At 42.0% G+C, this 16,166-nt stretch overlaps 1 protein-coding gene across 8 annotated transcripts in view; it reads left to right on the top strand.

Annotated features, from left to right (window-relative positions):
* Positions 1 to 16,166, top strand: part of CDKL5 (cyclin dependent kinase like 5) — a 482,089-nt gene that overhangs the window by 113,653 nt on the left and 352,270 nt on the right. The gene's annotated exons all lie outside the window — the stretch shown is intronic.

Raw genomic sequence — 16,166 nt, 5'->3', positions numbered from 1 at the left:
TCACTGCTCTAACTGTAAAGAACGCTTTCCTAGTTAGCTGCTACTATTGACCTTCCTCCACCTGTAATGAGTGCCCCTTGGTCCATTGTAAGTTCTTTGTAAGGAATAAGTCATGTACCAGTCCTTTGTATTGACCACACATATATTTATACATATACTGAACAAAAATATAAATACAACATTTTTGTCACTTTTATCAAAAGTACAGTAAGCAGCTGAGTAAGTGAATTCATCTGCTCCTACATTATGCTGCTTTCAGATGCAGAAGCAAAAGCCCGGTGACAGATTCTCTTTAAGGTTCATTGATGCTCCTGAAGAATGAAGGCTTGCCTCTGTAGGCCAGCTATTGTAGCACAAATTGTGGAACGAACTAATAAGGGACACCTTGTGAAATTCTTGTCTAGAAAGGTGAAAACTAAATTTATGTTGCAAGGTGGACGTACAGAATATTAGGTTTTAATATTATGGAAGTTTGGTGTATTCTTTTCAAATTAGCCCTTGGTAAACAATTACTTTACCCTGAACAGGTTGCACTACCCAGACTAATACGATTAATCCCCAATCCCCACAGTTTTAAGCGTGCCTTAAAAACGCAATTGTTCAGACTGGCCTATTGCCTCAACGCACTAACCTAAATATTCCTGTGTGGCTCATTTAAAAATTTTTTTACCATATCCAGGTTCCTCACATCATGTTCCCACATGCTTTTTGCATCTAATAGCCCTCTGTGTCTGTACTGCTACATATTTAGACTGTTAACTGGTTCATGCAGCAACAGGAACACCCGATTCTTACACTAGGGATGGTACAAACAATAAAAGCAATTGTTACCATCCACCTTTCGTGTCTCCCCTTTTTCCTCATAGACTGTAAGCTTGCGAGCAGGACCCTCATTCCTCTTGGTATCTGTTTTGATCTATGTGTTTATTGCTATGCTGTAATGTCTATTGTCTGTACAAGTCCCCTCTATAATGTAAAGTGCTGCAGAATATGTTGGTGCTATAGAAATAAAATTGTTATTATTTATTATTATTAACAGGTTTGAATCACCAGTTGGGTGTCCGTGGAATGGTTTAGGAATAACACAGCCCCGATTTGATGTTTTTCAAAAGTAAACAGTAAATATTACAAAACTGAAAGCTCTGATATTTGGGAAGAAGGTCGTAGATAGCAAAAAATGGAAAGTGCTTGTTCATAACGACATGCAAACTGGCTGGCGGAGTAACCCAGCATCTCTCCATTGCCTTTAAAATGACTGGCAATGGCTTCAGCTATAGACTCAGATTTAGTTAAAATGCGAAGATACCCAGCACTGCAGAAGTGCAACATTACTCATGGAGGCTGTATCGCCTGTGTGGGGATGTGAATAAACCTGTCTATTTTCAGATCGTTTGATTTAACCAATACCAGACTTCATTTCCTCCTTAAATTACAGATGATGACTTATTTAGCGGAGCACCTGCTGCTACCTAGTTCCCCTTCTCATGCTTATATACATCTAGCTGTAGGGTGTGCTCAATATGCTGTATGCAATTTGTATTCCCCAGTTGTTGTCTTAACATATTAGCTTGTTACTTTGTCATCAAAAATTCTACTCAATTTTTTTTTCCATTTATATCATATTTGATGTATCAAAATAGAATGGTCCTCGAAATATCTCCTTTTAATAGCTCTGTCCATTTCGACTGGGGCGTTCGTTCAGAATCTCTGAATGTAAGTCTATGCTGTGTTACAAATAGGATCTGAAAAGCCAACAAACAGCGTTTTGCAGAGCTGACTTCTCAGGGCGCATTCTGCATATAGATTGGCTATTTCCGTCAGCATCTGTTCCGAGCATGCCTCCCACACTGTAATGTAATGTGTTAAATTCAGCGCGTTCCTCCTGATCTCTGCTCAGATGATTGCACATTCAGGCCCTAGAACATATGGCACAGCCTAAGAAATTGATTGGCCTCTAACAAGCTGAGGGCTTGCTATCCCTCTGAAGGACATAAAATATCCTCGTCGTTCGGTCCGTCTAGAATGGTTTAATTATTATTGTCATTATCTTTTTCTTAATTCTGTTATGCCTTGCAGTAATTCTATACAGGGATTATTCACTGACCTACAGCACAAGCTTAAATTCACTGGACCGAATGCCTACAGAAATGTACTAAAGTGTGCACTAACCTTCATTAATCTTACATTCATGTACGCCAATGTGTTCTAATATCAGAGTAGCCTTGGTAATAGTGATTCATTAAAGCAGAGAAGTCACCACAAGCAGAGCGATCATCTAAACAACCACATTTGGAGGTTCAGGTGACCAATGAGTGGTACAGGCTGCCAAGAGAAGGGGTGAGTTCTCCTTCAATGGAAGTCTTCAAACAGAGGCTGGACAGACATCTGTCTGAGATGATTTAGTGAACCCTGCATTGAGCAGGGGGATGGAAATGATGAGCCCCGGAGGTCCCTTCCAACTCTAACATCCTATGATTCTGTTTATACTTTACGAACCTTTAAAAAAATCAGTGCTAGAATCTGGTTGCAACAAACCATTGGTATTTTCAGGCCACTGGCTGTGTAGGGGTCCGCAGTACTGGCACATTCACATGAATGGAGCGCTGCACTGCCCTGCACAGGGGGAGACTAGGAGAACCCATAGGGTTGGCCAGCAGCAGGATAATAATGTGGAAGAGGCATCAGAACTAACGCAGCTTCAATCCCTGGAATGTTGAAGGACCAAGCAGTTGGACACCAACAGATCAGAAGGTAATGGCATATCCTCGTAGTAGGTGATCACTGTATAAGAAGGGAATCACTTCAGAAATTACTGTTCATCTCCTTTTTAATACTATTTATATACACCCCCAGCTAGCCATTTAACAAATCTTTGCAAATGCCCATGAGATTGTAGATTAAGTTTATAATGGGGCAGAGTAGATGGAACCATGAATTACTGGATCAATTTTCTTCTTCCTATCTTAGAGAAGATAGATAGATAGACCGATAATACATGGATGGATAGATAGGTAAATATGGGAAAGATAGATATGGAATAGATAGAGAGATAGGTATGTCAGGCCACATTACAGTGCCGGGCTTTGCCTGGTGTTTATTTGCTACTGCTTGTTTCCTACAATCCAACCTACCCCCCCTCTACCACAACCCGAAGGCAGAACAATATATATATATATATATATATATATATATATATATATATATATACAGTCATATGTTAAAGTTTGGGCACCCCTATTAATGTTAACCTTTTTTCTTTATAACAATTTTGGTTTTTGCAACAGCTATTTCAGTTTCATATATCTAATAACTGATGGACTCAGTTATATTTCTGGATTCAAATGAGGTTTATTGTACTAACAGAAAATGTGCAATCTGCATTTAAACAAAATTTGACCGGTGCAAAAGTATGGGCACCCTTATCATTTTCTTGATTTGAACACTCCTAACTACTTTTTACTGACTTCCTGAAGCACTAAATTGGTTTTGTAACCTCATTGAGCTTTGAACTTCATAGCCAGGTGTATCAAATCATGAGAAAAGGTATTTAAGGTGGCCACTTGCAAGTAGTTCTCCTATTTGATTCTCCTATGAAGAGTGGCATCATGGGCTCCTCAAAACAACTCTCAAATGATCTGAAAACAAAGATTATTCAACATAGCTTTTCAGAGGAAGGATACAAAAAGTTGTCTCAAGAGATTTAACCTGTCAGTTTCCACTGTGAGGAACATAGTAAGGAAACGGAAGAACACAGGTACAGTTCTTGTTAAGCCCAGAAGTGGCAGGCCAAGAAAAATATCAGAAAGGCAGAGAAGAAGAATGGTGAGAACAGTCAAGGACAATCCACAGACCACTTCCAAAGACCTGCAGCATCATCTTGCTGCAGATGGTGTCACTGTGCATCGGTCAACAATACAGCACACTTTGCACAAGGAGAAGCTGTATGGGAGAGTGATGCGAAAGAAGTCGTTTCTGCAAGCACGCCACAAACAGAGTCGCCTGAGGTATGCAAATGCACATTTGGACAAGCCAGTTACATTTTGGAAGAAGGTCCTGTGGACTGATGAAACAAAGATTGAGTTGTTTGGTCATACAAAAAGGCGTTATGCATGGAGGCTAAAAAACACAGCATTCCAAGAAAAACACTTGCTATCCACAGTAAAATTTGGTGGAGGTTCCATCATGCTTTGGGGCTGTGTGGCCAATGCCGGCACCGGGAATCTTGTTAAAGTTGAGGGTCTCATGGATTCAACTCAGTATCAGCAGATTCTTGACAATAATGTGCAAGAATCAGTGATGAAGTTGAAGTTACACAGGGGATGGATATTTCAGAAAGACAATGATCCAAAACACCGCTCCAAATCTACTCAGGCATTCATGCAGAGGAACAATTACAATGTTCTGGAATGGCCATCCCAGTCCCCAGACCTGAATATCATTGAACATCTGTGGGATGATTTGAAGCGGGCTGTCCATGCTCGGCGACCATCAAACTTAACTGAACCGTAATTGTTTTGTAAACAGGAATGTTCACAAATACCTTCATCCAGGATCCAGGAACTCATTAATAGCTACAGGAAGCGATTAGAGGCTGTTATTTTTGCAAAAGGAGGATCTACAAAATATTAATGTCACTTTTATGTTGAGGTGCCCATACTTTTGCACCGGTCAAATTTTGTTTAAATGCAAATTGCACATTTTCTGTTAGTACAATAAACCTCATTTGAATCCAGAAATATAACTGAGTCCATCAGTTATTAGATATATGAAACTGAAATAGCTGTTGCAAAAACCAAAACTGTTAGAAAGAAAAAAGGTTAACATTAATAGGGGTGCCCAAACTTTAACATATGACTGTATATATATGTATGTGTGTGTGTATATATATATATATATATATATATATATATATATATATTATACAGTTGTGCTCAAAAGTTTACATACCCAGGCAGAATTTTTGCTTTCTTGGCCTTTTTTTTTCATAGAATATGAATGATAAAACCAAACCTTTTTCTCCACTCATGGTTAGTGGTTGGGAAAAGCCATTTATTGTCAAACTACTGTGTTTTCTCTTTTTAAATCGTGAGAACCCAAATCATCCAAATGACCCTGATCAAAAATTCACATACCCCATGTCTTAATACTGTGTATTGCCCCCTCTACCATCAATGACAGCTTGAAGTCTTTTGTGGTAGTTATTGATGAGGTTCTTTATTTTCTCAGATGGTTAAGTTGCCCACTCTTCTTGGCAAAAAGCCACCTGTTCCTGTAAATTCCTGGGCTGTCTAGCATGAACTGCGTGCGTCAGATCTCCCCAGAGTGGCTCAATGATATTGAGGTCAGGAGACTGAGCTGGCCACTCCAGAACCTTCACTTTGTTCTGCTGTAGCTAATGATAGGTCGACTTGGCCTTGTGTTTTGGATCGTTGTCATGTTGGAACTTTCAAGTACGTCCCATGCGCAGTTTCTGGGCTGATGATTGCAAATTTGCTTCCAGTATTTGCTAATAATGTGCTGCATTCATCTTTCCTTCAACTTTGACCAAGTTTCCTTTTGCCTTTGTAGCTCACATGTTCCCAAAACATCAGCGATCCACCTCCGTGCTTTAGAGTAGGAATGGTGTTCCTTTCATCATAGGCCTTGTTGACCTCTCTCCAAATGTAACATTTATGCTTGTGGCCAAAAAGTTCAGTTTTGGTCTCATCACTCCAAATTACCTTGTTCCAGAAGTTTTGAGACTTGTCTCTGTGCTGTTTTGCGTATTGTAGGCGAGATACTTTGTGGCATTTGCGCAGTAATGGCTTTCTTCTGGCGACTCGACCATGCAGCCCATTTTTCTTCAAGTTCCTCCTTATTGTGCATATTGAAACAACCACATCGCTAGTTTTCAGAGTCCAATATTTCAGCTGATGCTATTTGTAGATTTTTCATTGCATCTCGAACAATTTTCCTGGCATTTGTGGACGAAACTTTTGTTGGCCTACCTGACCGTGGTTTTGTTTTTACAGAGCCCCTGATTTTCCATTTGTTAATCACAGTTTGAACGCTGCTGACTGGCATTGTCAATTCCTTGGGTATCATTTTGTATCCCTTTCCTGTTTTATACAGTTCAACTACCTTTTCCCATAGATCCATTGAAAATTCTTTTGCATTTGCCATGGCTCACAATCCAGAAATGTCAGTGGCTGGATGAAAGATGCAAGAGTCTGTGATCAGGGTCATTTGGATGTTTTGGGATGTCATTATGATTTAAAAAGAGAAAACACAGTAGTTTGACAATAAATGGCTTCATCCAACCACTAACCATGCGTGGAGAAAAAGTTTTAGTGTTATCATTCATATTCTCTGAAAAATGGCCAAGAAAGCAAAAATTCTGCCGTGGTATGTTAACTCTTGAGCACAACTGTGTGTCTGTGTGTGTATATGTATGTGTGTGTGTGTGTGTGTGTGTGTATATATATATATATATATATATATATATATATACTGCTCAAAAAATAAAGGGAACACTTAATCAACAGAATATAATTCCAAGTAAATCAAAAGTCTGTGAAATCAAACTGTCTTAGGAAGCAACACTGATTGACAATCAATTTCACATGCCGTTGTGCAAATGGAATAGACAACAGATGGAAATTTTTGGCAATTATCAAGACACCCTCAATAAAGCAGTGGTTCTGCAGGTGGGGACCACAGACCACATGCAAGTAACAATACTTTCTGGCTGATGTTTTGGTCACTTTTGAATGTTGGTTGTGCTTTCACACTCATGGTAGCATGAGATGGATTCTACAACCCACACAAGTGGCTCAGGTAGTGCAGCTCATCCAGGACGGCACATCAATGCCAGCTGTGGCAAGAAGGTTTGCTGTGTCAGCGTAGTGTCCAGAGGCTGGAGGCGCTACCAGGAGACAGGCTAGTACACCAGGAGGTGTGGAGGGGGCCGTAGGAGGGCAACAACCCAGCAGCAGGTTTGCTACCTCAGCCTTTGTGCAAGGAGGAACAGGAGGAGCACTGCCAGAGCCCTGCAAAATGACCTCCAGCAGGCCACAAATGTGCATGTGTCTGCACAAACGGTTAGAAAACGACTCCATGAGGATGGTCTGAGTGCCCGATGTCCACAGATGGAGATTTGCTCACAGCCCAACACCGTGCAGGACGCTTGGCATTTGCTACAGAACACCAGGATTGGCAAATATGCCACTGGCTCCCTGTGCTCTTCACAGATGAAAGCACTGAGTGCATGTGACAGACGTGACAGAGTATGGAGACGCCGTGGCGAGCGATCTGCCTGCAACATCCTTCAGCATGACCAGTTTGGCAGTGGGTCAGTAATGGTGTGGGGTGGCATTTCTTTGGAGGTCTGCTTGAGAAAGGTCTGCACTTGAGACCGAAACGTCACCACATGGGCTATTAAAAAGCACTTTTCTCTAAATTCCATATGGTGTGCTGCCTCTATCTTTTTTTTATTTTATATATATATATATATATATATATATATATATATATATATACAGTGTGTGTGAGATATATATATAATGTGTGTATATATATCACATTGTATAAGGGTCATCTTTATTCTCGTTTGCACAAGGAAAAACTAGAAGCAATGGGATGAAACTGAATGGGACGAGACAGATTAGATATTAGAAAAAACTTTTTGACAGAGTCATCAATGAGTGGAACAGGCTGCCACCAGAGGTGGTGAGTTCTCCTTCAATAGAAGTCTTCAAACAGAGGCTGGACAGACCTCTGTCTGGGATGATTTAGTGAATCCTGCTTCCAACTCTACGACTCTATGATTTCTATGATTCTCTCTCTCTCTCTCTCTCTCTCTCTATATATATATATATATATATATATATATATATATATATATATATATATATATATATATACTGCTCAAAAAAAATAAAGGGAACACATCCCAGATATCACTGAATGTCAACTTCCAGTTGCAAGTCTTTATTCATTACACATGTAATGCATTGAGAGCAATAAAACATACCGTATATACTTGTGTATAAGCAGAGATTTTCAGCACTTTTTTTGTGCTGAAAATGCCCTCGGCTTATACCTGAGTCATTCTGCAGAAACCAGCGGGGGGGGGGAGCGGCGGCAAGAGTAGGTGGCTGGGATGTCATACTCACCCTCCTGTGGCAACGCTGAACGTCCCCTGCATCCTCCATTGTCCCAGCGCTGACAGCTTCTTCCTGCATGGAGCGGTCACATGTTACCGCTCATTAAGGTAATGAATATGGACGCGACTCCACTCCCATAGGTGTGGCATCCATATTCATTACCTTAATGAGTGGTACCATGTGACCGCTCCATGCAGGAAGAAGCTGTCAACGCTGAGACAACGGAGGATGCAGGGGACGTTCAGCATTGCCACAGGAGGGTGAGTATGGATAGGGGGAGGACGGGGGAGCACAAAGGAGGACGGGGGAGCACGGAGGAGGACAGGGGGAGCAGGGAGGAGGACGGGGAGGATGGGGGGAGCACAATGGAGGATGGGGGAGCACAGAGGACGACGGAGGAGGATGGGGGAGCACGGAGGAGGATGGGGGAAGGTGGGGGAGCACTGAGGAGGATGGAGGAGCATGGGGGAGGACAGGGAGCTGAGCCATACATAGAAGGATGGGACAGGGAGCCGAGCCATGCATACTTGGAGGGGGGAGAGCCACACAGAGCAGGACAGGGATGAGGGGACAATGCATACCCGGCTTATACTTGAGTCAATAAGCTTACCCAGTTTTCCGTGGCAAAATTAGGGGCCTGGGCTTATACTCGGGTCAGCTTATACTCGAGTATATACGGTAATAATGATTATTGTAAATTAAAATTACTACCCCATGAAGTGTGATTGACTTGGAGTTACATTGTTTTGTTTAAGTGTTCCCTATATTTTTTTGAGCTCTCTCTATATATATATATCAGTTAGGTCCATATATATTTGGACAGAGACATTTTTCTAATTTTGGTTCTAGACATTACCACGATGATTTTTAAACAAAACAATTCAGATGCAGTTGAAGTTCAGACTTTCAGATTTCATTTGAGGGTATCCACATTAAAATTGGATCAAGGGTTTAGGAGTTTCAGCTCCTTAACATGTGCCACCCTGTTTTTAAAGGGACCAAAAGTAATTGGACAGATTAAATAATTGTAAATAAAATGTTCATTTCTAGTACTTGGTTGAAAACCCTTTGCTGGCAATGACTGCCTGAAGTCTTGAACTCATGGAAATCACCAGACGCTGTGTTTCCTCCTTTTTGATGCTCTGCCAGGCCTTCACTGTGGTGGTTTTCAGTTGCTGTTTGTTTGTGGGCCTTTCTGTCTGAAATTTAGTCTTTAACAAGTGAAATGCATGCTCAATTGGGTTGAGATCAGGTGACTGACTTGGCCATTCAAGAATATTCCACTTCTTTGCTTTAATAAACTCCTGGGTTGCTTTGGCTTTATGTTTTGGGTCATTGTCCAGCTGTAGTATGAAACGACGACCAATCAGTTTGGCTGCATTTGGCTGGATCTGAGCCCACAGTATGGCTCTGAATACCTCAGAATTCATTCGGCTGCTTCTGTCCTGTGTCACATCATCAATAAACACTAGTCACCTAGTGCCACTGGCAGCCATGCATGCCCAAGCCATCACACTGCCTCCGCCGTGTTTTACAGATGATGTGGTATGCTTTGGATCATGAGCTGTACCACGCTTTCGCCATACTTTTCTCTTTCCATCATTCTGGTAGAGGTTGATCTTGGTTTCATCTGTCCAAAGAATGTTCTTCCAGAACTGTGCTGGCTTTTTTAGATGTTTTTTAGCAATGTCCAGTCTAGCCTTTTGATTCTTGTTGCATATGAGTGGCTTGCACCGTGCAGTGAACCCTCTGTATTTACTTTCATGCAGTCTTCTCTTTATGGTAGATTTGGATATTGATACGCCTACCTCCTGGAGAGTGTTGTTCACTTGGTTGGCTGTTGTGAAAGGGTTTCTCTTCACCATGGAGATTATTCTGCGATCATCCACCACTGTTGTCTTCCGTGGGCGCTCAGGTCTTTTTGCATTGATGAGTTCACCAGTGCTTTCTTTCTTTCTCAGGATGTACCAAACTGTAGATTTTGCAACTCCTAATGTTTTAGCAATTTCTCAGATGGGTTTTTTCTGTTTTTGCAGCTTAAGGATGGCTTGTCTCACCTGCATGGAGAGCTCCTTTGACCGCTTGTTTCCTTCTCAGCAAAACCTTCCAAATGCAACCACCTCACCTCAAATCAACTCCAGGCCTTTTATCTGCTTAATTGAGAATGACATAACGAAGGGATTGCCCACACCTGTCCATGAAATAGCCTTGGAGTCAATTGTCCAATTACTTTTGGTCCCTTTAAAAACAGGGTGGCACATGTTAAGGAGCTGAAACTCCTAAACCCTTCATCCAATTTTAATGTGGATAATCTCAAATGAAAGCTGAAAGTCTGAACTTCAACTGCATCTGAATTGTTTTGGTTAAAATTCATTGTGGTAATGTCTAGAACCAAAATTATAAAAATGTTGTCTCTGTCCAAATATATATGGACCTAGCTGTGTTTGTATATGTGTGTGTGTGTATGTATGTATATATATACTGTATATATATATATAATATAGTATATATACATATACATCTCTATGTTGCTTAGTGCATTATTATATCCATATTTTTGCTGTAATATAAATATTATCTTTTCATGCTTTTATTTCTATGGGCCTAGCTGTAATTATTCATTATCAACGATCCCTCAGGCTACGCTACTGTGCCAATTGGTTTAGTAAACTAGGAACACAAAACAAGCTTTGGCTGTCAGGAGATGCTGCTTGATTTGGCTTTCAGACATTATTAAGAAAAGTGGACAGGGCATTTCTAAGCCTTTCTAGACAGCTTGTAGGTGTTTGTCAGGGACGTTGTGAAGGCGGTTGACAGTATTAATAAAGACTGTCTTTTTATATTTCTATTGCACTGTTTTCTGTAGCACAAAAAGGACGCATGGACGTAGCCACGGAAAACCTCAGAGGAAAGCAAAGCAAACTGGGAAAAAAACCTGTGTGCTCACCAGTTGTCATGAGCGTAAGGCCACGGTCACACGTTGAGTATTTGGTCAGTATTTTACCTCAGCAAAAACCAGGAGTGGAACAATCAGGAAATGTATAATAGAAACACGTCATCACTTCTGTATTTATCACCCACTCCTGGTTTTGGGTTACAAATACTGTATAGAAAAACTCCCCAAATACTCAACTTGTTCACTGGGTCTTAGTATCATAGCCTTTAACACTGGGCCTTAGGCCATGTGCACATGCTTAGTGTCTGGAAGCCAAAACTATGAGTGGATCATGAATACAGAAGTGGTGACGTGTCTCTATTAGGCTAGTTTCACACTAGCGTTTATGAGCGCAGCGACGGCCTGCGCACGGCCGCCGCTAAGCCCCTCCCCCTGCCGCGCCCCCGCCGGTAGCTCCGCCCACCGGCGCATGACACTGCATGCGCCCTGCGTCCCCTATCTTTATCACAGGGGGCGCAGGCCGTGCGCAGTATGCGTTTGGCGGCGCATGCGTCCTTTTGACGGTGCGCCGACCTGCGCCAAACGCAACCTGCTGCAGTTTGGTTGCGTCAGCGCACCGTCAAAAAGGCGCATGCGCCGCCAAACGCATACTGAGCACGGACTGCGCCCCCTGTGATAAAGATAGGGGACGCAGGGCGCATGCAGCGTCATGCGCCGGTGGGCAGAGCTACTGGTGGGGGCGCGGCAGGGGGCGGGGCTTAGTGGCGGCCGTGCGCAGGCCGTCGCTGCGCTCATAAACGCTAGTGTGAAACTAGCCTTATACTATTCCTCTGATTGTTCCACTCCTGGTTTTGGCTAACAAATACTGAGGTAGGAAACTGATCAAATACTGAACTTGTGCACGTGACCTACCCCTTTAAGGACGCGGATCATTTTGGTGTGTAGGAAATATTGTATTCATTGTTCCGTGACATTGAAAGAGGCATTGTTGTGTAAGGTCTTTGATGTTCATTTAACTTTAGTGTTAAATTCAAATTAATTTTTTTTGTTGTTCCTTATTTTTTTGACGACTGAAGGCGCCATGCAAAATAATTTTAATTCTGCATTTTTTTTCCCTGGCATTGACTAAATACCATACAATCTTTATTGAGCTGTGTATAACGATAACACCTGGGCTTATGTGTTGATATTTTCCTTTGCCATTTGTTAGACAATACTAGTTTTTCTTTTTATATTTGTGTCTTTCAATTAATAATAATTTGTACATTAAAAATAGACAGGCATCTGCAAATTCACAGCAAAGGCAAAGCTTCTCATCGTCTTTTTTTTTAGTATTTTACTGCTAAATTTTCCCGATAGAGGCTGTTACTAGTAGTATTTTTCAGACACACCTGAATGTGTAAAGGCGGCTACCTATTGACCTGTGAATAATGATTCAAATATTGAAAAATACATCTACGGTAGGTCCTAACAAGCGGTTTCAGGTTCCGAGCTGTTACAATAAGAGAATGTGTGCGAATTTTCTCTTCAGAGAGGAAGGGGACTGGAACTCTATAGTGTCACCTATTGGAAATAGCAATCCTACAAGACAATATGGACCCTTTATCAAGCCTTGCCATATGATTTAGGATAAAAGCCAACTCAGAATCTAAATTTGCAGACACTGTTTCTGAGTATTGCGCCTCATCAGTGCAAAGTCTGAGATTTGATTTGGCTAAGTGAGAGGCTAAGACTGGGATCTAAGGGGTAAGAGTGTGACATAACAAACCTGGCTTGTCACTCTCCACTAGTAAAAGAGAATGTTCACATATGGCAGAAACTTTGCAAAAGTATGGATTTTTGCTAGCTCACTTTAGATGAACCAAACAATCATGCAGGTCTATCCTGGACAAACACAACTTCAAATCAATTCACAATATTCTGGTCCAGTGGCCACGTTAGTATTCCGTGATTACCAAACCTACCTGCTGGCATCCCTGCTCTACTTTTGATTAGCCAGCCTGACCTGAGATTATTTGTGATTCACACCACAATGATAACAATGTGCCAGGCTGGCAAATCAAAACAGACAGTGAAGATGTCAGAAGGTAAAATGCGGTTCACAGGGCTCTCTTCGGACAACCACAGAATACTGATGTAGCTGCTGGATCAGGATCCTGCAAATAAATTTTTTTGTCTCTACTTTTAAGCAATGTGGGAAAGAGAAAACGGCGATCAGAGCAGGGTAGAAGTGAATTTGTTGGGTTACCAAATTGAGGTATGATCTTGGGCTGTATTGGTGATGGGTGTGTTAAGCACATGCCTAACAGCAGCACCCATCAGTTGTAGTCTTTGAAAGTATCTCATATCAGTCCATGGCTTATTAATCCCACTGTAAGGGTGAATTCACACTGGAAATGGAAATCCGTTCCATCAAACTGAAAAGGGATTTTTCAGATGAATGGGACAGTTTCAAAAATTTCCACAACAAATTCCACAGAAAATATTCAATGTGTAAACATACCCTTTGGCATCTGTGATAATGTCCATTGAATGTATACATTGGGTGCTTTGTCCTGGAGGCTAAAAACCCAGTGTGAACCCAGCGCAATGTGTACGATCCATGGTTGAATTTCATACTTGTTTGTATATGACTTTGTATCATGTTCACAAGGTCATGAATTTAGTGCCAAGGACAGCATTACATACAGAGTGGACCATACAGTAAACCTTTCTCTAAAGGTAAAACCATAGTGTCGCCTTTTTTGTATCTATGTCACTATGATTGCAGTTTTTACATAGGGTGGTGCAATTATTATTATTGTTATCCATAAAAACAGTTCTGAAAACATTTGAAAAAAATTCAGTATTCCGAATCAAAATCAATTGTGGTTTTCACTCTGGTTGTTGTTGCTCTTTAAACAGCATCACAAACTTTGAGAAAGTTTTCCCATCAAATATATTTAGGGCATATGGATCTTATTTTGTTGATTTTGGGTGCTTTTTGTCACTTTAGTGAAAAGGACTTGTTTATTTCCAATTGTCACTTTGACAGAAAGGCCTGGATGATGGCAATCTCCTGTTAAATGTGAGTTGCCATAAATCTCAGGACTTTCATAGATCACGGATTTAAAGGCACAAATACAACCTATTTTTGTCATCGCTATATTCATTTATTAAGATTTATCAAAGCTAGTGCAAAGGAAAGATGAAGTGAGTGGTTTCCAATTGCTATTAATCTCACTCCTGCCCTTATTTTTTTTTAATAATTGATTTCCATGAAGTTATTAAAAAATTTTTTACTTCCACAATTTCTAATAAATCTCCCCTCACCTGTAGGAAGCAAGAGATAACATTTCTTCTTGCGGAGAGTTAGGGTACCGTTACACCTAGCGACTCATCAGCGATCCCGACCAGCGATATGACGCGGTCAGGATCGCTGGTGCATCTCTAGGTGGTCGCTAGTGAGCTGCCACACAGGCAGATCTCACCAGCGACATCGCTAGGGACGGGGGTCGCTACTTACCTGTCACACCAGGCGATCCTGCGTCCTCCCGCCCGGCTCCACGTGTCGCTCGTCGCCACAGCAGGAAGCGCCGCAGGAAGTGGCCGACGAGGAATGGTCCAGCAGCTTCTTGCGCGATCAGCGATAACCAGCGGGGAAGCCGGTCGGAGGTAAGTATCACATGCAGCGATATCGCTAGCAATATCGCTGCAACATCACAAAATCGGTGACTTTACAGCGATATTGCTAGCGATATCGCAGTGTGTAACGGGGGCTTAATGTGTCAAGTCTGACATACCAAGGTGAGGAGGCTTTGAAATCTTGCAATGCTCCTCTGGGAAATTAAATGTGCAAATTGTCTCTTCAGAGAGGAAGAGGACTAGAACTCTTCTGCCACCTCTTGGAAGTAGCAATCCTAAAAGTCAATATCAACCTTTTAACGAGCCTTATCACATAACTTAGAATAAAAGCCACCCAGGAATCTAGAATTAAAGCCACCCAGTAATCTCAATCTCACTGTGTTTCGGGGGCCAGCACCTCATCACTGCACAGTGTGAGATCTGGTTTGCCTCTCTGAAGAAACAATTTGCATATTTAATTTCTCAGAGGAGCATTGCAAAGCTTAAAAGTCTTCTAAATTCATGTCACTCTGTGTAAAGGTACTGTCACACTTAGCAATGTACCAGCGATCCCGACCAGCGATATGACGCGGTCAGGATCGCTGGTACATCGCTAAGTGGTCGCTAGTGAGCTGCCACACAGGCAGATCTCACCAGCGACATCGCAGGGGTCGGGGGTCGCTACTTACGTGTCAGACGAGGCGATCCTGACGTCCTCCCGCTCGTCGTCACAGCAGGAAGCCCCAGCAGGAAGCTGACGAGAAACGGTCCAGGACATTCTCGCGCGATCAGCGATAACCAGCAGGGGAGCGGTCGGAGGTAAGTATCACACATAGCGATATCGCTAGCAATATCGCTATAACGTAAAAAAAAACAGTGACGTTATAGCGATACACTAAGCGATATCGCTAGCAATGACAGGCCCTTAACTGTAGACTTATAAATCCCCCCCGCGCTTGCACTGTGCACTGCGAGAATTTGCCGGTTTCTGAGCCCAGACCGGTGATGTATGTTATGCATAGTCCCGGCCAGAGCCCGCCGAGTGGACGCGGCCTCTCTCCATACACTTGTATAGAGAGAGGTCACACCCCATCTAGTGACACGGCCGTCTAGTGGCGGGGCCTTGCTCAATAAAACTGTATAAAGCTAGGCAGTGCCAACTCGACGGGCTCTGGCCAGAAGTAATCATAACATACATCACCGCCTTTCTCGACTCGCATGAATCCTCACAGTGCATCTGCTGGGGGGATTCAGAAGTCTGCATTCACACAGACCGGACAGCCCCTTTAACAATGGCAACATTATGCTTCTTTATAAACCATGCGAAAAGCTCTTGGTTGCGTAGTGACGTGTACAAAATTGCCCTTTGGTGCCTCCACTTCATTTTTTATAGCTGAATATGATTGGCATTTTATATCTTTTTTAAATAGATTTTTACTCACTTTTTCACATGTGCTTTATCAACTGTTTCTATAACGCTTTTAAAAAATTTATAAAGAACAGCTACTTCTCTGCTTGGATTT

Source organism: Dendrobates tinctorius, unplaced genomic scaffold (genome assembly GCF_039654945.1).
Source record: "Dendrobates tinctorius isolate UK_male_01 unplaced genomic scaffold, ASM3965494v1 ptg000016l, whole genome shotgun sequence".
NCBI lineage: Eukaryota > Metazoa > Chordata > Amphibia > Anura > Dendrobatidae > Dendrobates > Dendrobates tinctorius.
This window is presented reverse-complemented; position numbering and strand designations above follow the sequence as displayed.